The sequence below is a fragment of the Protopterus annectens genome, chromosome 12.part0 (assembly GCF_019279795.1).
Source record: "Protopterus annectens isolate FY-2018-M chromosome 12.part0, PAN1.0, whole genome shotgun sequence".
In the NCBI taxonomy this organism is placed as follows: Eukaryota; Metazoa; Chordata; order Ceratodontiformes; family Protopteridae; genus Protopterus; species Protopterus annectens.
The window spans coordinates 915,448,758-915,475,269 of record NC_056746.1 but is presented as its reverse complement, the minus strand read 5'-3'; the positions used below and the strand labels follow the sequence as shown (position 1 = coordinate 915,475,269).

The 26,512-nt window shown below is 39.8% G+C and overlaps 1 pseudogene; it reads left to right on the top strand.

Moving 5' to 3' along the window:
- The first annotated feature begins 7,382 nt into the window (after positions 1-7,382).
- LOC122816229 overlaps positions 7,383-26,512 on the top strand; it is a 115,728-nt pseudogene continuing 96,598 nt past the window's right edge.

The following is a 26,512-nucleotide window of genomic DNA, read 5'->3' as shown; positions in this document are numbered from 1 at the left end:
AAAAAAAAAAAAAAAAAGACATACCATTGAATCTAGCCAACAGGAACTAATGCTGGCTTCCTTTCATTTAAGGGGTCTGTATGAATTAATTCTGATTGCCAGTGGATGGCTGACCTTCATGCATTAATGATATCAAGTAGTGGAAATAGCTGCATGAGATTTGTAATGCTGATTAGAGCTGGGTGTCATGGCAAAGCTGCCTGCTGCATGAAGTTCCTGGCCTTCATCCATTAATGTTTGCTATAATTAGATATAGTACCTAGACGTACTAATGGGACTATAATTGGTTGTGGTACATGCAGCACTGATAATTGTGACCAGGCTTGGTACCTTCATGTGTTGCATGCTTTCATGGTACCTTCATGTGTTGCATGCTTTCATGGTACCTTCATGTGTTGCATGCTTTCATGGTACCTTCATGTGTTGCATGCTTTCATGGTACCTTCATGTGTTGCATGCTTTCACTTAATCTTTTCTTCCATCAGGTCAGTCAGACTACTATCCAGACAGTTAAAGCCCTGTCTTTGTGCCTTCTGTCTGAGGATCTATTTTACCCCCCCCCCCCCCCCCCCGTGAGGGGCTGCTCCAAGAAATGTAGCTGACTGAGAATGGAATGGCATCTAGTTTTCTCTGGGCTGAGTAACTACACTGGTCAGTTCCAATGGGGCATCATCCCTGGTAAACATGGAATGGTTTCTTTAACCCAGCTGCCATTGCCCCAGGATAATATTGGTAAGTGGAAATCCTGCAATGCTGGCAACTGACCAATGCAGACTTTTAGACATGCATCCACCCTAGACGTAGCATGTGAATGTGCTGCTTGATGAGTACTTGTCCCAGGAACGTCACGCTACCTTGCTGCAACACCAACTATCTGCTACATGTCAGTATTGTAGCACAGTGGGTTGCCCTCCCTCCCTCCTTCCCTCCAGGATGGAGGAGCTGGCATTGGCCACTCACTCCCACCCCTACCCCTCAGCAGATCTCTTCAGTGCCTGAGCACTACCTGAACCTGGATCATTTAGTCTGTAGTCAAGGCTTTATCTCCCTGTGTCTCTCTGACAACTATCTTCATCCATTAATACTAATATTATTGGGTGTGATGACTGTACACATTAACACTGATTATAATTAGGTATGATTCCTGCTCACATTAGTGTTGACTGTGACTGTGTGTGGTGCCTGCATAGAGTAACCTTGAGTATGAATGGGAATGGTGTCTGCATACTTTAATATTGATTGTGGCACCTGCATTCATTATCATGGAATGTGATCAGGTATTGTGACACGTTGTGGTGTCTGCACACATTGAAACTGATTATGATTGGATATGATGCCTGCATATATTAATATTGATTATGAATGAGTGTGGCACTTGCATGCATCAAAAGTGATTGTGATGGGCATGGCACCTGCATACATTAATACTGAATGTGAATGGTTTTGATACACGTACACATTAATGCTGAATGAGGACATATGTTATGCATCACAGATAAGGCGCCATGGCTGGACACAAGACATTCAAAACACATGGAAAATGGCTCAACATAACCCTGTCACTGATCAGAAACATGTTTTGAGCAAACAGTTGCCACAAAGTAGGAACCATGACACAGCACAAGACCATTACAGGGCAAAACTAATGGCTTAAAATAAGAACATCACAAACCAATGGCCATGTTTTAACACAAGACTGTCACAGAGCAGAAACCATGACATGACACATATGACACATGAACTCGTAACTTAACATACAATCATCACAGAACAGGGACCATAGTTTAACACCAGAAAATCACTAACCAGAGACTATCTTAACACAGAACCATCACAAAGTAAGGAGCATAGCCTAATATAAGACCATCACAAAGCAAAAGCTTTGACCCAGTGCAAAATCATCACAGAGCAGATGTCATGATTCAACACAAGATCATCAAACAGCAGGATTCGTGACTCGTCACAAAACCATCAATAAGTGTGGGCCAAGGATAAACAGAAGAGCTTCATATATTACATCACAGAATAGGGACTGTGGCTCAGCCTGAGAGCATCACAGAACAGGGACCATGGCTTAGTCTGACAGCATCACTAAGTAGAGACCATGACTCAGTATAACAGCCTTGAAGAGCAGGGATTATGGTTCAGCACAGGAATACAGCTGAAGTGTTAGCTCAATGGAATGTGATAGCAGAGCAGAAGGCATGGATTAGTAAAATACTATCAAAGGATAGGGACCACCACTCAGTACAAGGCCATCACTGAGTAGAAAATAGGGTTCAGCATAAAATTGTTACAAAGCAGTGAGCATTGCAATAGATCATTGTGTAGGGACCATGTTCCAAAATAAAGCTGCATTGGATGACAATTATGGATCTGTGTAAGACCACCAGCACTGAGGCCATGGCCGAGCAGCAGATCATTGTCGAGTAGAGACCATGGCTAAGCACATGACTATCACAAAGCACGAACAACGCCTCAACATATTACCATCACAGGGTAGGAACCAAGACTTAACCCAGGACATACACATGCCTGAGACCTACCTCTACATGTGAGTATTGCAAGAAAGGGATGATAACATAGGGCTATCAAAGGACAAAGGCCTGAGGCCATAAGAGTGCACACAGCATGACTCAGCATGTGACTATTATATCAAAGAAAGAAACCATTGCTGAAGACAAGGGGGGGCCACAGTTCAAAATAAACCATCACAGAGGAGGAACTGGATCCTTTCTGTTAAGAATTAAACAAATCAGCACCATTCTGTAACAGCCAAAATGAATGCCACCTCAGATATTGTCCTCAACTGAACAATTATAAAAATCACACTAGGTGGCCATGCAATGCTGCCAATTGTCCCTGTGTACTTTCTATGTCCTCCCTCATTTTAGTACAAAATACTTTAAAACTATATTTGAATTAGTGAAACATAATAATTTAACAATCCTAGGCGATCTCAATCTTAGCTGCATTTCTGTTCCTTTATATTTTTATACAGATGGTCAATTTGTGAAAAATTTCTCTAGGACAACACTATCTTCAAAGAACTCCTTGTCAACTGTAATTAAGCAAGGCAATTTAGCAATCTTCATGAATAAAAATTAAACCTCCATCTTATGAATGATTCTACATGTATATGCTTTGAAGAATCTGGTTAGGCTACGCCCGCTGGTTGACTTCTTACCTACTCCTCCAGCTTACTCTACTTGAATCATCAAATCAGTTGGAACTTTTAGCTAAAATGTTTGTTTATTTATTCATTTAAGGTCAGTGCATGCATTATATAGTATATGTTTATACATACATTCTATGCCCTATTGTTAAAATGTATTTTTTATTAATATTGTATCTTAACATCTGCACAATGGAAAATTCTACATCTATTATTACTTTGGTCAATGGCATGTTTTTCTGTAAGATCTATCTCTATTTTATAGTTAAAAACAAACACCGCTGAGCAAAACAATGGAGGATTGCAGTCTCATTTAAATCACAAGTAGCTCCTAAATCCAATAGCCAATGATGTAAATAATCCAAGTGCAGGCGAGGTATGTAAAAAGCAGGTTTATTAATAAAAAGAGGTGAGCGCTTTCGCATGAGCTTCTTCAGACCTATACAACTAAACTGTCTGTAAACATCAGTTTAAAAAGCCAAAATGGCGCCAAAATCCTGTCCATTATTTAAAGGTACATGGCTCATTAAAAATATCATGTAAAAAAGTCATATATAAAATTCCTATACACCATCATAAAACAGTACGGCATTTCAAAACAAAGCCATTCATATTCATATCCATTATTGGAATAAATAAATCAAAAGTATGTGTGACAAATGGGGAGGGAAAAAATTTTAGTAACATAACTATCAAAACATTGACAGAGCATCTATGCATATAAAGGTTCAAAAAGACCCTACTGGCCACAAAGTAAAAAACTCTTCATAGCCTCTTAACATCTTATGGACAATAACCTTCTTGATTTCAGCAGAGGTCGCAGGGGAACCCTTCCATTGAGACCTGGGGTGATATCTGCCCTAAACTTAATAATCCAATAGATTTCCCTGGTCTCTGTATAATTGTTAATGTCCCCTCTCCTGTATGTCCTTGAGATCTGTTCCAAGATCCTGAACTTAAACGATGCTCTTGCCCTTTGTCATTAGTGTGTTTGGATAGTGCATTATGTGTAGTACCTCTCCTTGTGTGGTATACATGCTCACGAATCCTATCCCTCAGTGTCCTATTGGTCTTGCCTACATAGTAGGCTGGACAGACTGTGCAGCAGGCTAGGTAAACTACATCTCTGGACATACAATTGCCCTCGTCCTGATGTAGTAAATACCGAACCATATGGATATCGGAAGACAGGGTCGGTTTCTATATATGGACAAAATTGCATTTGTCGCATGTGGTCATGTAGGGACCCAACAAAGCAGGTGGATCATTATGGACCCTTGGGTAGCAGAGCAAACTCTTTAAGTTCTTTTTATTCCGGTAGACGAATCTAGGTCGAGTACCTGTAAGGCTCTTAATAGTTGGGTCAACTGATAAAACGTGCCAATGCTTAGAGAAAATATCTTTAAGTGTACCTACATCCCTGGTGTAAAATGGGAAATGCAATTCCATTGTCCATATTTGAACCGCCCTCTTGGCTATCAAGCCATCACTGGCCTCTCCAGCGTATATTTCAACAGCACCATCTGAGAAATATGGTTTCGCTCTGTCTATCCTCAGATCTGCAATGCCCGCCATCCCTCTGGAGATATCTAAGTGGTCATAGCCACGTTCCCTCAATTGCTGCTAAGGTCTCCTAATTCACTTGCCAGATGACTGTCTAGGGGTGTATATCTAGACATCCGCATTGATTGTCCCTTCACTATGTTCTTGTATACATAGCCAGGATGCATGCTCGAGCGATGCAGCAGTGTATTCCTATAGCAGGTCTTGCGATAAACACCCGTGTTGACTATCCCACAGGGTAATTTATCAACAAAGACATCTAAAAAAGGAATAGTGGTCTTCGACCAATCCATAGTAAACTTCAGAAAGGTGACAGACATGTTGATCTGTGTAAAAAAGGGACTCTAATTGTATTGTAGAGCCACTCCACACAAGGAAGAGATCATCCACAAAACGCCTATAGAATGGTACTGACTCCTGAAACAAACTATTCTGAAACAAGAAGCTATGTTCCCACTCTGCCATCACCAAGTTGGTGTAGCTATTGGCACAGGAAGTGCCCATAGCTACGCCATCCTTCTGCAGAAAAATCTTGTCATGGAAACAAAAAAGATTGGATTCTAAAATAATAGCCAACAACATAAGAATCAAATCAACATCATACTTCAGAGGAGGTCGGTTCTCCTCAGATATGCACCTACCATTGCTCTACCTTCCTCATTGGGTATAACCGTAAATAAGGACTGAACGTCCATGGTGACCCATATGAGGTCTTCAATTCCAGAACAAGTGTTGATATATTGGTAGAAATCCAACAAAACTGTCTGGTATCCTTAAGAATGAACCTATTGGCATCAACCAATGGTCTGAGTTGTGCCTCAACAAAAGTGACAGGGGTTCAGTTGACCACCCTCTCCCTGCAACTATGGGTCTAAGAGGTGGATGTAGTGAATCCTTATGGATCTTTGGGAGACCCTGAATGGTAGGTAATAGGGGATGAACCACATTGAAAAATTCATATAGAGAAGTATCAATAACACCATTATCAAAAGACCAAATAATATGGGCGTATGCTCTCAATGATGCTGTCCACCCTATCATTGGTAATAGGAACATAAAACTTGTCATCAGCCAACATTAGTAGCATATCATTATTATACCTGTCCATGTCAAAACTACAATCCCACCTCCTTTGTCTGCGGGGATAATAATCTCCCTGTTGTTACGTAGGGAGTCCAAGGCCCTACGTTGTATAAGGCTGAGGTTATATTTCCTTCTCCTGTTGCCAGATTCTGACCCATTCAACCTATATATCTCATCTTCTACCAGTTTGCTATATGCATAACCAGAGGGTGTATCGGAGGGAGGAATGTACTAGGTGTCCTAAACACAGTGGTATTAGCCTTCATCTCTGTGCTGTTGAAGAAAACCTTCAGGGACAAATTCCTGACAAAAAGCTTAAAGTCTCTTAAAGTCTCTTCATTATCTACTATCTGAGGTTGGAATAAAAGTGAGACCCTTAGAGAGGACTTGTGACCCATGTTCAGTCAAAACATGACTGGACAAATTGAACACGAGTCCCAATGCTTCCCCTCCCACATTTTCTTGATTGTCCGGTTGGATGGACGATCCGGAAGTTTCCTCTTGTACCTCCCTTGGCATTCTGGAGCGACTTCTCCTCGTTCGTAGGCACCCTGATGGGAAAAGGGTGTCTGCCATCCCTCTGGAGGAGAATGGTGAAAAGTGGAATCCAAGGGAAATGGGATCCCGACCATCAGGATCTCTACTCGATGCATAGGAGGAAACTTTCCTCCTAACGACTGGTTCAAGAGGCGGGACAGTTGGTTCAGCCCTGCTGACTAAAGATTCAGCCCTTCTTACTGAATCAGCATTGGCATCCAAGTCGGTGGTAGCTGTCGGCTCCAGCACAGAGTCCGTTCCGATGGGTACAGCGTTGGCACGGTACCTGCACGACCAGCTTGGTCTGTGGGGATGGCTGGGCCAATGTTGCTGTTGGAGCCAGTGTGATCGTTGTCCAGGCATGAGCCAGGAAGTTCAACCGTGCCTACATCGATTGCATCTCTATTGGGAGCACGGTCCGTGTTCCCTGAGTCACTGGTATTCCCTGTGGTGATGGAGGAAGAGGTACAAGTTCCGGGGCCTGATGGAATGCACTGTTTGTATTGTTGGTATTGTTGTAATCATTGTGCCTGGGCCAAGTGGAGATGTTGCCCAGGGAAATCCGTTGAGTCCCGCTGCAACTTGGCCCTTTTCTGATTCAGAAGGCGCCGCTCATAAACCGTAACATTGTCCAACAAAACAGATAAGGTATGGTCTATGACAGAGACCGGAAACACATTGAGTATCTCATTCTTCGCCTTCCTGACATCTTCTTTAAGTTTCTCCTCTAACGGGAGAAAAAAAGCATTCATAAGTTTCAAATATTTGAGGCTTACCTCAATATTAAGCTGTTGCCAATCATACAATAGCTCCGGGTAGAGGGTGCCAGTTGTCGGCATCTTCAATACCCTTAGTCCTCTGGGCACCAGCCGGCGCTGTAAGCAAACCTCGAAATGCTGTCTCTGGGTCTGCATGCGCTTTAGTTTGAACAAATCCTGCTCCAACCGTTCCACTGCTCGATTTAGCCCTTCACGATCATAATCCAAGGTACTAGTGGGGGCTGAGCCAACATCCTCTTCTACGAATGACGCCAATGGATTCATTCCAGTGCATAAGCAGTCTGCAAAACGGTCCAAAGGCGGGCATGATGTCAGCGGTACTTCCTTGGTGCTAGATGGAGTATCGGCAGCTCAATAGAGGTCGAATCTCCTCCAATCATGCCTCCACTGGTTCAGATAAGCTCTAAGAATCTATAATGAATAAAGAGGACCAGTGGAGTGAATGCTCAACGGAACAACAAGCTCAAAGATAAATAGTTAAAAACAAACACCGCTGAGCAAAACAATGGAGGATTGCAGTCTCATTTAAATCACAAGTAGCTCCTAAATCCAATAGCCAATGATGTAAATAATCCAAGTGCAGGCGAGGTATGTAAAAAGCAGGTTTATTAATAAAAAGAGGTGAGCGCTTTCGCATGAGCTTCTTCAGACCTATACAACTAAACTGTCTGTAAACATCAGTTTAAACTGAAAAGGGCCAAGTTGCAGCGGGACTCAACGGATTTCCGTCTGGGCAACATCTTCACTTGGCCCAGGCACAATGATTACAACAATACCAACAATACAAACAGTGCATTCCGTCAGGCTCCCGGAACTTGTACCTCTTCCTCCATCACCACAGGGAATACCAGTGACTCAGGGAACACGGACCGTGCTCCCAATAGAGATGCAATCGATGTAGGCACGGTTGAACTTCCTGGCTCATGCCTGGACAACGATCACACTGGCTCCAACAGCAACATTGGCCCAGCCATCCCCACAGACCAAGCTGGTCGTGCAGGTACCGTTGCCAACGCTGTACCCATCGGAACGGACTCTGTGCTGGAGCCGACAGCTACCACCGACTTGGATGCCAATGCTGATTCAGTAAGAAGGGCTGAATCTTTAGTCAGCAGGGCTGAACCAACTGTTCCGCCTCTTGAACCAGTCGTTAGGAGGAAAGTTTCCTCCTATGCATCGAGTAGAGATCCTGATGGACGGGATCCCATTTCCCCCTTGGATTCCACTTTTCACCATTCTCCCCTCCAGAGGGATGGCAGACACCCTTTTCCCATCAGGGTGCCTACGAACGAGGAGAAGTCGTTCCAGAATGCCAAGGGGAGGTACAAGAGGAAACTTTCGCCGGATCGTCCATCCAACCGGACAATCAAGAAAATGTGGGAGGGAAGCATTAGGACTCGTGTTCAATTTGTCCAGTCATGTTTTGACTGAACATGAGTCACAAGTCCTCTCTAAGGGTCTCACTTTTATTCCAACCTCAGATAGTAGATACGAAGAGACTTTAAGAGACTTTAAGCTTTTTGTCAGGAATTTGTCCCTGAAGGTTTTCTTCAACAGCACAGAGATGAAGGCTAATACCACTGTGTTTAGGACACCTAGTACATTCCTCCCTCCGATACACCCTCTGGTTGCGGCATATAGCAAACTGGTAGAAGATGAGATATATAGGTTGAATGGGTCAGAATCTGGCAACAGGAGAAGGAAATATAACCTCAGCCTTATACAACGAGGGCCTTGGACTCCCTACGTAACAACAGGGAGATTATTATCCGACCACTTGACAATGGAGGTGGGATTGTAGTTTTGACATGGACAGGTATAATAATGATATGCTACTAATGTTGGCTGATGACAAGTTTTATGTTCCTATTACCAATGATAGGGTGGACAGCATCATTGAGAGCATACGCTCCATATTATTTGGTCTTTTGATAATGGTGTTATTGATACTTCTCTATATGAATTTTTCAATGTGGTTCATCCCCTATTACCTACCATTCAGGGTCTCCCAAAGATCCATAAGGATTCACTACATCCACCTCTTAGACCCATAGTTGCAGGGAGAGGGTGGTCAACTGAACCCCTGTCACTTTTGTTGAGGCACAACTCAGACCATTGGTTGATGCCAATAGGTTCATTCTTAAGGATACCAGACAGTTTTTGTTGGATTTCTACCAATATATCAACACTTGTTCTGGAATTGAAGACCTCATATGGGTCACCATGGACGTTCAGTCCTTATTTACGGTTATACCCAATGAGGAAGGTAGAGCAATGGTAGGTGCATATCTGAGGAGAACCGACCTCCCTCTGAAGTATGATGTTGATTTGATTCTTATGTTGTTGGCTATTATTTTAGAATCCAATCTTTTTGTTTCCATGACAAGATTTTTCTGCAGAAGGATGGCGTAGCTATGGGCACTTCCTGTGCCAATAGCTACGCCAACTTGGTGATGGCAGAGTGGGAACATAGCTTCTTGTTTCAGAATAGTTTGTTTCAGGAGTCAGTACCATTCTATAGGCGTTTTGTGGATGATCTCTTCCTTGTGTGGAGTGGCTCTACAATACAATTAGAGTCCTTTTTTACACAGATCAACATGTCTGTCACCTTTCTGAAGTTTACTATGGATTGGTCAAGACCACTATTCCTTTTAGATGTCTTTGTTGATAAATTACCCTGTGGGATAGTCAACACGGGTGTTTATCGCAAGACCTGCTATAGGAATACACTGCTGCATCGTTCGAGCATGCATCCTGGCTATGTATACAAGAACATAGTGAAGGGACAATCAATGCGGATGTCTAGATATACACCCTAGACAGTCATCTGGCAAGTGAATTAGGAGACCTTAGCAGCAAATTGAGGGAACGTGGCTATGACCACTTAGATATCTCCAGAGGGATGGCGGGCATTGCAGATCTGAGGATAGACAGAGCGAAACCATATTTCTCAGATGGTGCTGTTGAAATATACGCGGGAGAGGCCAGTGATGGCTTGGATAGCCAAGAGGCGGTTCAAATATGGACAATGGAATTGCATTTCCCATTTTTACACCAGGGATGTAGGTACACTTAAAGATATTTTCTCTAAGCATTGGCACGTTTTATCAGTTGACCCAACTATTAAGAGCCTTACAGGTACTCGACCTAGATTCGTCTACCGGAATAAAAAGAACTTAAAGAGTTTGCTCTGCTACCCAAGGGTCCATAATGATCCACCTGCTTTGTTGGGTCCCTACATGACCACATGCGACAAATGCAATTTTGTCCATATATAGAAACCGACCCTGTCTTCCGATATCCATATGGTTCGGGTATTTACTACATCAGGACGAGGGGCAATTGTATGTCCAGAGATGTAGTTTACCAAGCCTGCTGCACAGTCTGTCCAGCCTACTATGTAGGCAAGACCAATAGGACACTGAGGGATAGGATTCGTGAGCATGTATACCACACAAGGAGAGGTACTACACATAATGCACTATCCAAACACACTAATGACAAAGGTCAAGAGCATTGTTTTAAGTTCAGGATCTTGGAACAGATCTCAAGGACATACAGGAGAGGGGACATTAACAATTATACAGAGACCAGGGAAATCTATTGGATTATTAAGTTTAGGGCAGATATCACCCCAGGTCTCAATGGAAGGGTTCCCCTGCGACCTCTGCTGAAATCAAGAAGGTTATTGTCCATAAGATGTTAAGAGGCTATGAAGAGTTTTTTACTTTGTGGCCAGTAGGGTCTTTTTGAACCTTTATATGCATAGATGCTCTGTCAATGTTTTGATAGTTATGTTACTAAAATTTTCCCCCCCCCCCCCCCATTTGTCACACATACTTTTGATTTATTTATTCCAATAATGGATATGAATATGAATGGCTTTGTTTTGAAATGCCGTACTGTTTTATGATGGTGTATAGGAATTTTATATATGACTTTTTTACATGATATTTTTAATGAGCCATGTACCTTTAAATAATGGACAGGATTTTGGCGCCATTTTGGCTTTTTAAACTGATGTTTACAGACAGTTTAGTTGTATAGGTCTGAAGAAGCTCATGTGAAAGCGCTCACCTCTTTTTATTAATAAACCTGCTTTTTACATACCTCGCCTGCACTTGGATTATTTACATCATTGGCTATTGGATTTAGGAGCTACTTGTGATTTAAATGAGACTGCAATCCTCCATTGTTTTGCTCAGCGGTGTTTGTTTTTAACTATTTATCTTTGAGCTTGTCGTTCCGTTGAGCATTCACTCCACTGGTCCTCTTTATTCATTATATTATCTCTATTTTATGTTGTGTTGTTCTAATATATGTTCACTGGTATGATCCTCCTGTACTGATACTTGTAATATGATATATTGCAATGTATGATTTTTTTTTTAGGTTGTGGTTGCCTAGCGGCTGGAGATATGCCTGAAAATGGTCTTTAGACCAGTCCAACTGCCTGGATGACAATTTTAAAATAAAGTAAAATAATACTTATTGCAAGACCATCATTAAGATAATTATGACATACCATGGCTCAACATAAGACTGCCAGAAAGCAGTAAATCAACGAGTCCATTTCAGAAAATTGTCCAGAGCTTAACAAAAGACCACTACACTAAAGGGGGAGTCATGGCTCTACATTACACTATCATACAGCAAGGAAAATAGCTCAACACAAGGCTGGATGCAAAAGGTAGTTAAAGATGTTTCAGTGATAGCCTTCATGCTGATTTCCTGATGTATCACAAAACTTGGCTCTTTTAGTTGGAAAAGCATAATCTCCACACAGATGACCATATGTAAGGAGATTTGAGGTTCCTGTGATACACTGGCTCTATATCACACCTGCATAGAGGTGTGTGTGTGTGTGTGTGTGTGTGTGTGTGTGTGTGTGTGTGTGTGTGTGTGTGTGTGTGTGTGTGTGTGTGTGTGTGTGTGTGTGTGTGTGTGTGTGTGTGTGTGTGTGTGTGTGTGTGTGTGTGTGTGTGCGCATGTGTGCGTGTCTTGGTGTGCGCGCGTGTGTGTGTGTGTGTGTGTGTGTGTGTGTGTGTGTGTGAGTGTGTGTGTGTGTGTGTGTGTGTGTGTGCTGCAGATGTTTTGGTCGACATCTGTTTAGTCATCTGCTTTTAGTCAGCTAAACAGATGGTCGATAGGTGTACAAGGCTGCAAAATTCTCTGGGCTTTGGAATATACCCTAACCTTGATTTTGTGTGATCTTGGAGTTAGTATATATAATTAGCAGGGGGTGTGGTAGGCAGAATTGCTTAGGTTTAGCATGTGCCAAAGTGGTTTCTCAGTGCATGGGTAGTAAAATCACATTTGCGTATGGTCAATCTGTGTAGTATCAACCCACATTGGTTGACATATGCACATGGTCAGCAGCTGTGCAAGGTTGACAACTCCTGGGGCAGGCAGATATGCTCATTTTCCAGAGTATGTATATATAATTAGCGGGGGGGGGGGGGTGCAGCCCCACATGGAGGTGCAGGAGGCAAGATTTTACTTTTCCTTGCATGTTTCACGAATTAGTCGTGGAGCATGTGCTGTAACTTCCTTACATATTTTCATCTGTGTGGAGATTACGCTTTTCCAACCAAAAGAGCCAAGTTTTGTGATACATCAGGAAATCAGCCATCCATACAGACATACACACGCACACACACACACACACACACACACATGCACACACGCACACACACACACGCACACATATATTATTGTGTTTGTGTGTGTATCTATATATATATATATATATAGAGAGAGAGAGAGAGAGAGATAATAGAAAGCATTTACACACACACACACACACACACACACACACACACACACACACACATATATATATATATATATATATATATATATATATATATATATGGGTTCACTTCAGAATTTTGTAATACCAAAATCCCGAGGTTCAAAATATCGAACTCAGAACCTCAAGATCTTGGAATCCTCGAAATTCTGAACCCCCCCAAAAAAAGCAGTCAACAAAACACAAAACATGTTTCCCTGCACCCCCACACCCCCCCGCTACTTAAATATACTAACTTCGAGATCGCACTACAGCAAGGAAAAGGGAAATCTCATGTTCTGCCCTGTATGCCGATTTCCGTTCAGAATTTCGAAGTTTTGAAAATTCGATCATATGGTCTTTGATCATATGAATTTCAAGGTTTTAAGCTTTGAAATTCTGAAGAGGACCCATATATATATATATATATATATATATATATATATATATATATATATATATATATAAAATAGAACACATATGCAAACAAACAAAATACAGGTAAAGTGCATGGTATTATCTTGGAACAGAATGCTAAATCAGAGTTAACAGTGTGGATATTACAGTTTTTCCTGCTCTGTTTATTATACGGTATTATTCAAGGTAAGGTGATTTATTATTTAACAATGTGTATCTGACTGGCCACAAAAGTCAGAGTGCCTGTTGTAAATCCAGCATTACTTACAATAATTATCCAATTTACTTTGAACCTAAGGAAATTCTTGTGTCCTTCTGAATGAGAATGTGAGGTAGGCATCATTGATCTAAAGTGATCATCAGGACCCAAGGAAACAGAGATGGTGCAGGGCTTGTAATGCAGCATTATAAAACTGGGCACTCTGAGGATGCAGTGAATTTTGAAAGTATAGTGTGGGTCTCCATGGCTATTCCTTTCTTGGCAGCAGGAGTAGCCTTGAGTAAAAATCACTGTTCGCTCTTTTCTAGGGACAGTTTCTACTATTCTTACTCTTACTGGTAGGAGCTTCTCAAGTCTGGGGAGGTTAAATGTTCTTGGTCTTTTGAAATGGGCTACCCGTCAAGCTGGTTTCATTATAAAATGTACTTTGTAGTCCTGAGAAATGATTTGTAGCACAGCTTTATCCTTTATAATGTGTTTCTGGTTTCAGTGGAACTGGGTGACCTTTCCTGCTATCTTTAGACATGTAGGTTGGGAAAAAGGAGTGGCGAGGGAGAAGATCCATGGGGATGTGGCTATTTAATTCTTGTGGAGGACTCTTGTGCCCCACCCAGGCATGTCCTTTGCTTTCAGTAATAAGGACTGGGCTTGTGCAGGTACTGCCTGTCATACCTGGGGGCATGGAGAAGTGAAAAAGCTGTTTAACACGCTGCGTAGTCTTGCCCTTTTCCTCCATTTTTCTAAGTCTGGTTTCCTAACAGCAGCTTTTTGCCCAGTGGGGCAGTGGTGTGCCAATGAGCTGCATTTAACAAACTCTAAAATGGGTTGTAACCTCAGCCAGACATGTCCTCTTATGAGTGAACCCACATCTGCTTGTGTGTCCTTCTTGGAAGTATGGACCTGTGCACAAGGTCCTCAGCATGGTCTTCTACAGCCTTCCTTCCAAGATAATAAAGTGGGCTTTAGCCATGGGCAACAACAACAGAATATACACTCTGGATGCCAGACTATGGTTGACCTGCTCAGTGGTACTTACTTGTTTCCCTTGGCATGATCGCCTCCAAAGGAGCTTTGGAGTGGCCTTAGAAGCCTGTATGGTTATAGGACCATAAAAGCATCTCACTGTGTCCTACATCTTCATACTGCAATAGGACATAAAACACTGAGTCGCATCAGTCATGTCCCTTTCTGCTTTCTCCTTAAATAACTTCTTTCTGGAGGTCTTGAGTTCAAATCCCAAATATGGGCTAATACTTTTCTTTTGTACTTATGATTTTAACAGTGCCTAGCAGAAGACTTTCTCTGCATCTGTGTATATGTGTTTATAATTTGTTCTTTCTCAGGGGGATTTTGTAGACCATAGACTTCAGGACTCCATGGCAGACAGGGTGTAGGCCTCTAGCTTCTTCTGATCAAAGTAGTTTTGTAGAAAATACTGCTTACTTATGAAGGTTTTAGAATTAAATCCCTGACAGGCCTTGCATAAATTCTGAGCTCCTGTACCACCATGCAGCTCAAGCACAGGCAGAGCCAGCTGAACCATGCAGAATGCAGATGCAGTTTAAGAATGATGCATAATGATACATATAATGACAACCACAGCAAGAAAAATCTAAAATGGGATGGGAAGGCATTGGTGTTGTGAAAGGACATCTGCCATGCCTGGAGAATGAAGGGTGCTGAACTCTGCAAGTCAGGCTGAATGTCAGGCCTTCTGTGGCTGCAGTCCCAGTAGTCATGACAACCGCAGAAGTAACCTAAGCAAAGAACATACAAGTGTTTTGCACAGGTTATTAACGGCTATTTGTTTATTATTGAAAGACTATGAAATAGCTGATCAGCAGTTCTAGAATGTCTTGCCTATACTGCAGTTTTGGCGAACTCGTGCTGTTAGCATTCCAGGTATCTACAGCATGCCCTGGTGGCTGGGAATGAGGAAATATATATTCAGATAGAATTTATTTTAAGAGTGATCAACTGTTCTTTCCACTTCAGTCTCAAAATGGACAGAAGTTGTACCCTGATGAAAAAGTGACATGTAGCCCTCTGTCTGGGGTAAAATAATGTGCAAAAGAAATCATAATGTAAATTGAAGTAGAAAGAAGCCTACACATGCAGACCTTCACTGCAAATATTTACTGTTGCCTATAGGGTACTGTCAACCTTTAGTGATATCTGGGTTATTCAGATAAGCAGAAGTTACTTGGAAAGATGTATCAGAGAGTCCTCTTGCAGTTTATGACCAGTAAATTCTCTACTATAATTTGCATGTTAAACCAACTGGCTGACAATGAGTTCTGTACAGCTAGCAGACCATTGTCTGAGTCTTACAACCATCAGATGCACATGGTGCAGTTTCTGCACATTGTAATTCCACCCATAACTACTGAGTTAACCTTTTTTTTAACCTAGCAAGATTTTCAGTTTCGGAATCCTTTATCACACCCTCAGAGAAAGGAAGGGGGGGGGGGTTACCATCTCTGGGTTTTATTTGATATAGCAATATTTTGTTTGGCTTTTTTATTATGAAGCTAGTACACTATGTGGTTTGGATTGTAAATACGCATTGCTTTATAGTATATGCCAATGAAGCTCATTTCATATCCTTTTTTGTCATTGGTTCTACAGTGTTATACCAGTCCATACATTATAGAACAGAAATTTCAGTTTCTTTTAGTAATTTGCTTCCATTGTGAGTTTCCTTCAAGTTGTTACTGTTTAAAAATTCTAAAATTCAATCCGCTGTGAGCATTTAATTCCAGACATGTTGTCCTGATAATGCATTATAAGCCAAGATATTGCTATATCAAATAAAATAAAACCCAGAGATAGTAGCCCCATCCTTTGTTTGAGGCAATGATTTTTGTGTACATATTTTACTACAAAATAGTTTTTTTAAATGGTCTATCTTGACCTTAATTAGTCTCTGATCTTTTGCACCAGGTTCCTTCGTAAGTGTTCTGTCCAAGTATTGAGGTAATCTATGTAGCACAGCTTATTTTTTCTGAACATGTTCTGTTATCTACAACCAGTCAGATTTTTTTTTTAGTTTCAGTTTTTGGAACCTCTAGTAACAACTTTGAAATAAAATAAAGGAAAAGTGTCATAAATAGGGCCACTGGAGACTCAAGTAATATTTACTTGTGTAAGTTATGCCAGTGCTTTCAAGATGATTAACTGTAGTCGTTAAAGTTATATATTATAATCTTTCATGTTTTATGAGTAACATCTTTTTTACTAGCTGACAGAGCTGGAACAGTATATAGCTTGTAGATTTTGTTATTTTATTAATTTTGTTTTTAACTGGGTAAGGCCAACAAGGCATACATTCCACTCTTTAATGTTGACCCAGGAACAGTGGTTTTTAATGTTGACCCAGGAACAGTGGTCTGGTTGTAAATTGCTATAGTCAAACAACAATGTAAGTGAATACTGACAAACTCTTTCCCAGGGCTGTAACAGAAAGGTTATTAGAGACTCTGAAGCTTAATCATCTATATTATATAGCCAGAAAGTACATTTCTTCACATAAAATGCCATTAGGCTGGACATTGCAGAAAAAATAGTATATCACAGTAGACATCCTGCATCCCTGCTCAGTCTTAGTTATGTGCGCTAACCCTATCCATAACCCTAATCCCACCCCTGCCGTCAACACTACACATTACGTTACTAAAAACCCTTCCTCTAACAGCACCGCTACACAAGACAAAAGGACACAGAATACAGACAACACAAAACTTACACAACACTGACTCTGTCCTCTTACCTATCCCTTATTGTAACCCACAAACACTTCCATATTCACACCAACTACTATAATGCATTATTGCACGTCTTCAAAACAACAATTTTTTTCATTTAAACATTAATTTTCTTACACACTCCTGCTTACCTACACTATAGAAAAACTAAATTCAACAATATGTGAGTTACACAGATGGCTATTCATATTCACTCATTTGTGCATTCTCTCTTTTTTACACCCAGAATAAGATTTTCTACCAAATGTGTATTCCACCTCTTGAGTTACAACCATGTATGTGTGTGTGTATATATGTGTATATATATATATATATATATATATATATATATATATATATATATGTGTGTGTGTGTGTGTGTGTGTGTGTGTGTGTGTTCTATATCTTGTATCATGTTTATGTTTGTCAAAGGTATATATGGAACAGTAAATAAACCTGCATTTGTTCAAATGCTGCCATATACATTGTGTAATTGTTTGAAAGAGTGCATCTGTTTGCAGATTAGCAGTGTAAGTGAATGGGTATATGTTAATCACTTACTCTGGTAACTGGTGGATTTAGCATTAGAGTCAGGGAGCAGGTAGGGAATTTAGAGTTACTGAGGAGCAGGGGAGTGTCAGGTTTACTGAGAGGGAAGGCACCTTAGTGTTAGAGAGTGATTGGGGAGTTAGATTTTGGGTAGGAGAGTCTTAGGGTTAGGGAGTGATTGCAGAATTTACGTTTATGGAGCAGGAAGAGTCCTGGGAGAACTATGCAGTGTTGCAGCATTGGATTATGGGAAGGTTATGCAAGTTTAAGCAACTTTCCTAATCGCTCTAAATTCAAAGCTAAATTAGAATTCCATCACAGCATCAATCTTAGAACTATAAAAGTTTTTTCATGTGGTCTTACAAAATATACTACTGAGAAGGCTGGCACAAATAAGTACAATTACAAGCACGCTTACCAAGTTTTAAAGCTGGAAGACAGATGTCAGTTCGTCAAATGGAAAGAAGCATTCTCAGTCCCACACCAACCTAAACTGCAAGGATCAATACCTGGGTCTCTACTTTTCAAAATACTTACAAATGTATGCAAGATAGTCAACCAATGCACCATAATTCAATACACAGATGACTCCACATTGGTACGTACTGCTAAAACACATTCCTCTATTTAGTGTTTGGGATTCAGTGACGTACCAATTTTCACCAGTGTAAGTGGGTTTTGTTTAATGATACAGACTATCTATATATATATATATATATATATATATATATATATATATATATATATTCCTATTACAAGAACGAAAGTTCACAACTTCAAACTTGTAATAGGAAACCTCACTTACGCGAAAGTTCACTTTAAAGAAAGTGAACTTCTGCAAAAGTGCACTTCACTGAAAGTACCGCAGCACAGTGGAGGACATCAAAAAACAAGCTATGTCCTCCACTATGGTGCGATACTCATGGACCTTAGGGTAGGGCACGGGTTAGGGTAAGGGGATAGTTAGTAAAGCTATCCCCTTACCCTAACCCATGCCCTAACCCTAAGGTTCGTGACTATCACACCATAGTGGAGGACATTGCTACGTCCTTCACTGTGCTGCAGACGTCACGGACCTTAGGGTTAGGGCACGGGGTCATGGTAAGGAGATAGCCCTATGGGCTATCCCCTTACCATGACCCGTGCCCTAACCCTAAGGTCAGTGAGAACTGCACAGAAGTTCAGTACAACGCCCGTTCGTTGTACTGAACTTCGCGTAAGTGCACTTTTGATTAAGTGCACTTTCGCTGCAGTGTGCATTCCATACACTATTTCAAAGTTGTGAACCTTTGATCTAGTGTATGGAATCTATATACATATATATATATATATATATATATATATATATATATATATATATATATATATATATATATATCTCGCTCTATATATATATATATATATATATATATATATATATATATGTGTGTGTGTGTATGTGTGTGTGTGTGTGTGTGTGTGTGTGTGTGTGTGTGTGTGTGTATGTATGTATATATATATATATATATATATATATATATATATATATATATGTATATATGTGTATGTGTGTGTGTGTGTGTGTGTGTGTGTGTGTGTGTGTGTAACCTGAACACTGATTAAATGAATCCCAACTAATACTAAATGTACAAAAAAACAAAGTTATGATTTTCACTCCAAGCACAAACATAAGAATTACCATACTCCATACTAAGTGACATCCTAACTCGCGGTGGTGGTGCTGCGGTAGCGTTGTCGCCTTACAGTAAGACGCTGTCCGGTTTGATTCTCAGCTAGAGCGTCTTCTGCGTGGAGACATGCGTGAATGGGCGTACCTTCGTTGAAGGTTGTGCGTCAGGGCTGGTAACTCGGCACGTAAAAATCAACTGCCAATCATTAGCGGACCGGAGTTCTGCTGTGGCGACCCCTAACCGGGAAAAGCCGAAAGACACAACAACATACTAAGTGACATCCTCCCAGTTTAGAACACTACCATTGCACAAGTGCACCACACCAACCTGCTAGGTGTCATTGACAATAAACTAAAGTTTGATTCCGATATGAACTACATTACTACTAAAACCAATGAAAAATCGACATAATATGGAAAATCAAATCTTATCTGACACGTCAAGTTCATATTCAAGGAGCACATACTTACTGCACTTAACCCTATCATACCCTACAAATAGAGATTAAAAAAAAATGCACTGCAGAGTACAAAATAATATCAGTTCAGTAGCACTAATGCACTTTATGGGAAGCGTTATGGGATTCAATGTTTTGAATTTTCACTGTTTTGAATTTTCAAGATTTTGGTCTCAGTGTTTTGAATTTAAATGTTATGGGCTTTCAATGTTCTAAAATGAATCCAGGACATGGTATGCTAGCAGGGAGAAAATATCATGACTGAACAGGATTAAGAAAAGCCACGCTGGTCCACTAACAGGAAACACAAACACACTCGAAGACAGAGGTGATACAATCATGGATATGATCCAATAAAATGTATTGCATCACATCTATGTTACAGTGCCTTTGCATGATAGAACAGATCACAGCTAACAAGGGATCCCAAACAGTATCTTCCTCACACAATATGAACAAATGACCCCATCCTCGTTCCTAGACATCATCATCATCATTTGGGAGAGTTCATGTGGATACTTTCAGGATGGAATTAGGCACACATCAACACATACTTCCCAGAGCACATGTAATGTGTGGTAGGAGATATCTGCATGTTCTATAGGATCACATCCTTTGTAGGCAAGGCCTGTACAATGTCTAGGAATGTCCATAACATAGTCCTGTAGCACTTCTGATCCACAGCTACACCTATTGTATTACACACGTGCACATCACCTCAGTGCCTGTGATATCTGAAAACATTAAACCTTCTGTCAGCAATGTTGCTGTTGTGTAAAGCAGATGTACAACTTCAAGTATGCCTGTAGCTGCTATGAGCATGTAGCCATACTGTCATAGCCACCTTTCTCTGCCCAGATGGGAATATTTCTGTGATTGAAATGCCATGTCATCTTTGCATGCGATTACTGTGACAGGGAGCAGTGGAGCTCATCATGACTTATATGACTGTCCTGTTGATGTCATTTTAGCTTGTCTGCATTGCTTGTTTGTCCTTGTCTCCTCTCATATTGTGTGAGCCTGGTCTGAAAGACCACATCAGGATGTACTGCTCCATTTGTAGTTCTGTTCAGCTACGAGTAACTTAGCATGCTTCCACATGCTTAGCTTTACTATCATATGTCATTTATCAAAAAGCAATATTCTGTGCACTGTTGGTGCTATTTTTGTCTGCTGTGATTTACATCTGACTATGATTTTACTTTCTGTTGCAGTATGGTCCAAAAACATGTATCTGAATCCATCTATTTTTTTTCATGTCTCTATTTCTGTATTTTGCACCTCATTTATACAACTTTACGTACCTGCAAAGAATGGCCTTAGTAAGTCTGGCATGTACTCTGCTTAGTTCAAAGCAATGAGTTGGCACTGGGACCACCTTCACACTATGTGCACACATTTTTCTGCCCCCACTGTCTGGCAATGATCAGCCCTTCCAGTTAGTTGTCCCATTAATTCTCCATTTATTTATTTTATTTATTTTATTTTACATTTGTTGACCGGGCTAGTCTGGCTGGATACATGTCCATTTTCAGCAGAGGCCCGAGGAGAAAAGCTTCACTATATACTAGATGGTAACATAAAAATAGTACAACGGGATGCAAAATTAAAAGCATGACAAGAAAATTAGTGCAATGTAGCATAGTAATGGTACTAAAGCAATTTGACAATAACTATAATTAGCAAAACTTAAACGAAACTATAATTAGCAAACTTAACAAAGCTATAGCTATAACATAGAGTGATGATTTATGTTTGCAAATTCTTTGCTGTAGTAGGAATAGTACAGTCATAAGAGAAAGAAAGTAGTAAATTACATAAGAGTCTATAGGTATATACAGTATTCACAATTGTTATAATCGTTTTGTGCCAGGGCAATAGATTGAGGCAGATTTGCATAGCTGGGAGCAACCTATAAATTTGGGGGGGATAACAGGTTGCAGAGGTAAAGTAGTATCCAAGTGGATAGTAGATAGTTGCAGAAGAGGGGTAGTATTAGTGATAGGGACAAGCATAGAGGTAAATGGAGAGAAATGAGAAGAGGGTTGGATGCTCAGGTCAGTCAGGGTTTGAGCAGGGGCATAGCCCGTGAGACTTAAAATACTTCCTCAGTTGTTTCTTGAAAAGTTGGGAAGAGCCTAGAGAGGTCAGTTCTATGGGAAGTTTATTCCAGTATGAGCCAATGGCGTTTGTAAACAAGGAATCACCAGCTTTGTTGTGTGTTTTGAGAGTGGCAACTAGTAGTTTGTTGGCTGAACGAAGGGAAGTAAGATTCCTGTAAGGGACAACAAGGTTATTTAGTATGGGTGTATTAGAAGGGTAGTGGAGGATTTTATAGGTGATAACTAATTGATGTAGGAGAATAAGATTTTGGAGTTCGAGCCAGTCAAGCTTTTTGAGGTTAACACAATGATGGGTGTGAAATGGGGAACCTGTGGCAAACCTGGCAATGCTATGATAGGCCATGGCAAGTTTCTGAAGGTTAGATTTTGAAAGGTTTATAAAGGATGGGGAGGCATACAATAGTGTGGAGATAAGATGAGTTTGGGCTAGAGACACCCTTGTAGATGCTGTTAGAAAGGGCTTAAGTCTATAAAGAGCACCAATCTTTTTATTAACAGCTTTGATGGTTAGGTCAATGTGGTAATCAAAGTTTAGTTGATTATCTATTGTGATGCCTAGTAGTTTAGTGGAACAGTCAGGTGTAATGATAGTGCCATTGTCAGACACAATTGAAAAGGAGAGAGGGGTGGATTTAAGGGTAGGAGAGAAAAGTAATAGTTTGGTTTGAGGGTCGATTTGGAGGGACCATCATTTAGACAACTATAAGAGTTGTTTGAGCTTTTTCTTATTTTTGCTTTACTGCCTCACACATACCTGACAAAGCAATGGAGGAGTTACATGCAATGTACTGACTGCAAAGGATGTTCACTCACACCTGCAATGGGTGCTTCCTCCAAGCAGACCTGTCCCTCCCTGATTCTCTGGTCTCCACTGGGAAAATCACAATATTTTGTGTGCCCCTGAGTGTGTGCAACTTTTCCTAGTGCCCAGGAGAGGCAAGTGGGTCATACCCTCAGTCTAACACACCCTTTCTCTCCCTTCTTCTCTTCTCTGGTGCTGAGGGTATTAATCAATCGCTGCTCCCTTACACCACAGTTATGACACTATCCATCTGTGCCAAGAAGCTAGACTGCAAGCACACATCTTGCTGTGTATTGTTTATTATCTTTCGAAATCCTGGTCTGTATTTTACAGCTTTATGCCTATCACACTGAAATTATGGAAAAGCCACACAATAAAGAAAAAGAATAAATTTCTATTAACTACTCATATATTTTCATTGCAACAAGAGCTTGTTTCTTTTTTTTTATTTTTTGCTGCACTTTTTATTTATACACATAGAGCTCCTTTATGCTGGACTTTTTTATCTACACACAAACAGGAACTTATTTTTTAGTTCAACGAGTTTCAGAATCACTACACTGCACATTATAAACTATCAAACAATATTAACCTATCATTTAATAAGTGTTTGTATAATGAGGCCCACTTCAGAAATAAGATAATAGAATCTATGGAGTGAATTAAAGGATCTGATTACAATGAAGTATCAGTATATAATCTATAATGCACACAATAATGCTTACAAAAGGGCGTTGATATGTAATATGCCAATTAATACTTTCAGTAAGGCTTATTATTATTATTATTATTATATGTTAAATCTGTAACAGAGACGTTGGACATTATTATTATATGTTAAATCTGTAACAGGGACGTTGGACTTATTATTATTATATGGTAAATCTGTAACAGGGGCACTGGACTTAATATTATTATATGTTAAATCTGTAACAGAGATGTTGGACATTATTATTATATGTTAAATCTGTAACAGGGACGTTGGACTTATTATTATTATATGGTAAATCTGTAACAGGGGCACTGGACTTAATATTATTATATGTTAAATCTGTAACAGGGGCATTGGAGTTATTATTATATGTTAAATCTGTAACAGGGGCGCTGGACTTATTATTATATGTTAAAGAACAGGGGTGTTGGACTTATTATTATTATATGTTAAATTTGTAACAGGGGCATTTGACTTATTATTATTATTATATGTTAAATCTGTAATGGGGTGCTGGACTTATGTTAAATGTGTAACAGGGGCTCTGGACTTATTATTATTACATGTTAAATATGTAACAGGGGCACTGGAATTATTATTATATTTTAAATCTGTAACAGGGTGCTGAACTTTTGATTATTATTTGTTAAATCTGTAACAGAGGCGTTGGACTTATTATTATTATATGTTAAATAACAGGGGCATTAGACTTATTATTATATGTTAAATCTGTAACAGGGGCATTGGAGTTATTATTTTATGTTAAAGAACAGGGGTGTTGGACTTATTATATGTTAAATCTGTAACAGGGGCATTGGACTTATTATTATTATTATTATATGTTAAAGAACAGGGGCATTAGACGTATTATTATTATTATAGCTAGGTGTAACTGGAATTCCAAAAGTGAGTAGAATAGCCCTGTAGTGATATTTCTGAAACCTGCTAAAACCATTGGGTTCTGATATGATTTTAGGGGGCTGAGGAGTATTTTAAATGTTGACATTACCCTATGCCTAGGGTTGATAAACTAATAAAACAATCAGGGAAGGCAAGATTCTCAACTACATTAGACCTAATGAAAGGTTACTGGCAAATAACTCTCAGATTTATGATAGCCTTCCATTGGGCTATGTGGTTTCCCAGCAACCTTTCAAGGAATAAAAGATTAATTGACAGAATCTTTAAAACATATATCAACTATGCTGCAGATTAGCAATGATGTTACTCTATATTCTGAGCGCTGGGGCTCACATACAGCTAACGTACAAGCTATACTATACTATACTATATTATACTATACTATACTAAACTATACTATACTATACTATACTATACTATACTATACTATACTATACTATACTATACTCACTCAGACAAGCAGTATTAACTGTGAATGACCCCATGAGGAAGGAAAGTATGATGGAGGTTAGATATCTCAGGTAGGTCATAGAAAGAGGAATGGTTACACCCCCAAAATAAAAGGTGCAAGCAGTATGACAATGGCATGCTCTAGGGAAAGAAAATTAAGAGCATTTTCTAGGTCTAGCATGATTTTACTGGAAGTTCGTATCTCTTTTTATCATGATAGCATGCCCTCTCATAGATCTAACCAAGAGGAAGATGCCCATTGATATATAGTGAACAATAGAAGCAGACTCTGCATTTACGAAGATAATGACAAGACTCTGTATTAGCATCTCCTAACTTTAGTAAGCATTTTACAGTCTATACATATGTACCAGAGGTGGGGTTAAGAGATGCGAATTTGCAGACTTTTAATGGAGAGTGGCATCTCATTTGTTTCTTTGGATGCAAACTAAGCAAAGCAGAGACTAAGTAATATGTGGTCTAAGAGGAATGGCTAGTCAGCAAAGGTTCCCTAAGATATTTGGAGCTGAATTAAGTAAATATTTATTGAGCGCTTTCTACAATAGTTGGACAAACTGACTTCTTCAAAATAAAGAACCACACCCCCCACAGACTTATATACAATCCCATTAAACCAATTAATCAATCAAAAAAGTGCTTTCTGCAATCAATACAAAATACATCATAAAATTAAAAACACTTTTCTAAAATACTGTATCCACACCCCAACTTTAATAAATGTACAAATTTATTAAAAAATTGTAAGCCCATATTTTAATATCAAATAAATGTAGCAACTTTTAATTTTAATACACTAGATAAAGAAATTGCCTCATTTAACCCTGGGATATTTAGTGGCATTAGTTCTTAATTGCCATTTAAGCTCTAAATATTCTAAAAAATCTTCAATCGGTCCACCCCTCTGACCCAAGTTTGCCTCATCAATGACACTGAATCTAAAACTATGTTCAGGATTTTGCATCAAATGTTTATATAATGTATCTCTGACATCCTTTTTTGCAATATCATAATTATGCTGGTACACCCTTTTATGATCACTTAGCTTCATCTTATCTATATAAATGTGGTACAGCATCTACACTGAGCTAGGTATACCACCCTCTTACTATCACAGTAAAATCTTTGGTGTAATTTAATCACCTTAAATCCTTCTTTTAACAAATCAGAGTTTTCAAACATCAAAGGACACTGTGCACAGTGGCCACACTTGACCATTTTTTTCAAAATGATCACCCCTAATGGGATTCTCAAGCAATGGCTTAAAACACACATCCTTTTGATATACTATAACAGGTTTCAAACCCACATTTTCCAAATACTCTTGGTCTGTTCTAAAAACTTTCCAATTAGCTTCAACTATAGCCCTCAAGTCATAAAAAATTGCATTATATGTTACCATGAAGGCTCTGTTAAAAGCCTTAGGAAGGTCATATCCACCTCCTTGGCTTACTGGGGTCACTGCACCCTTACCTAATAGTGGAACAAAATACTCCACTCTC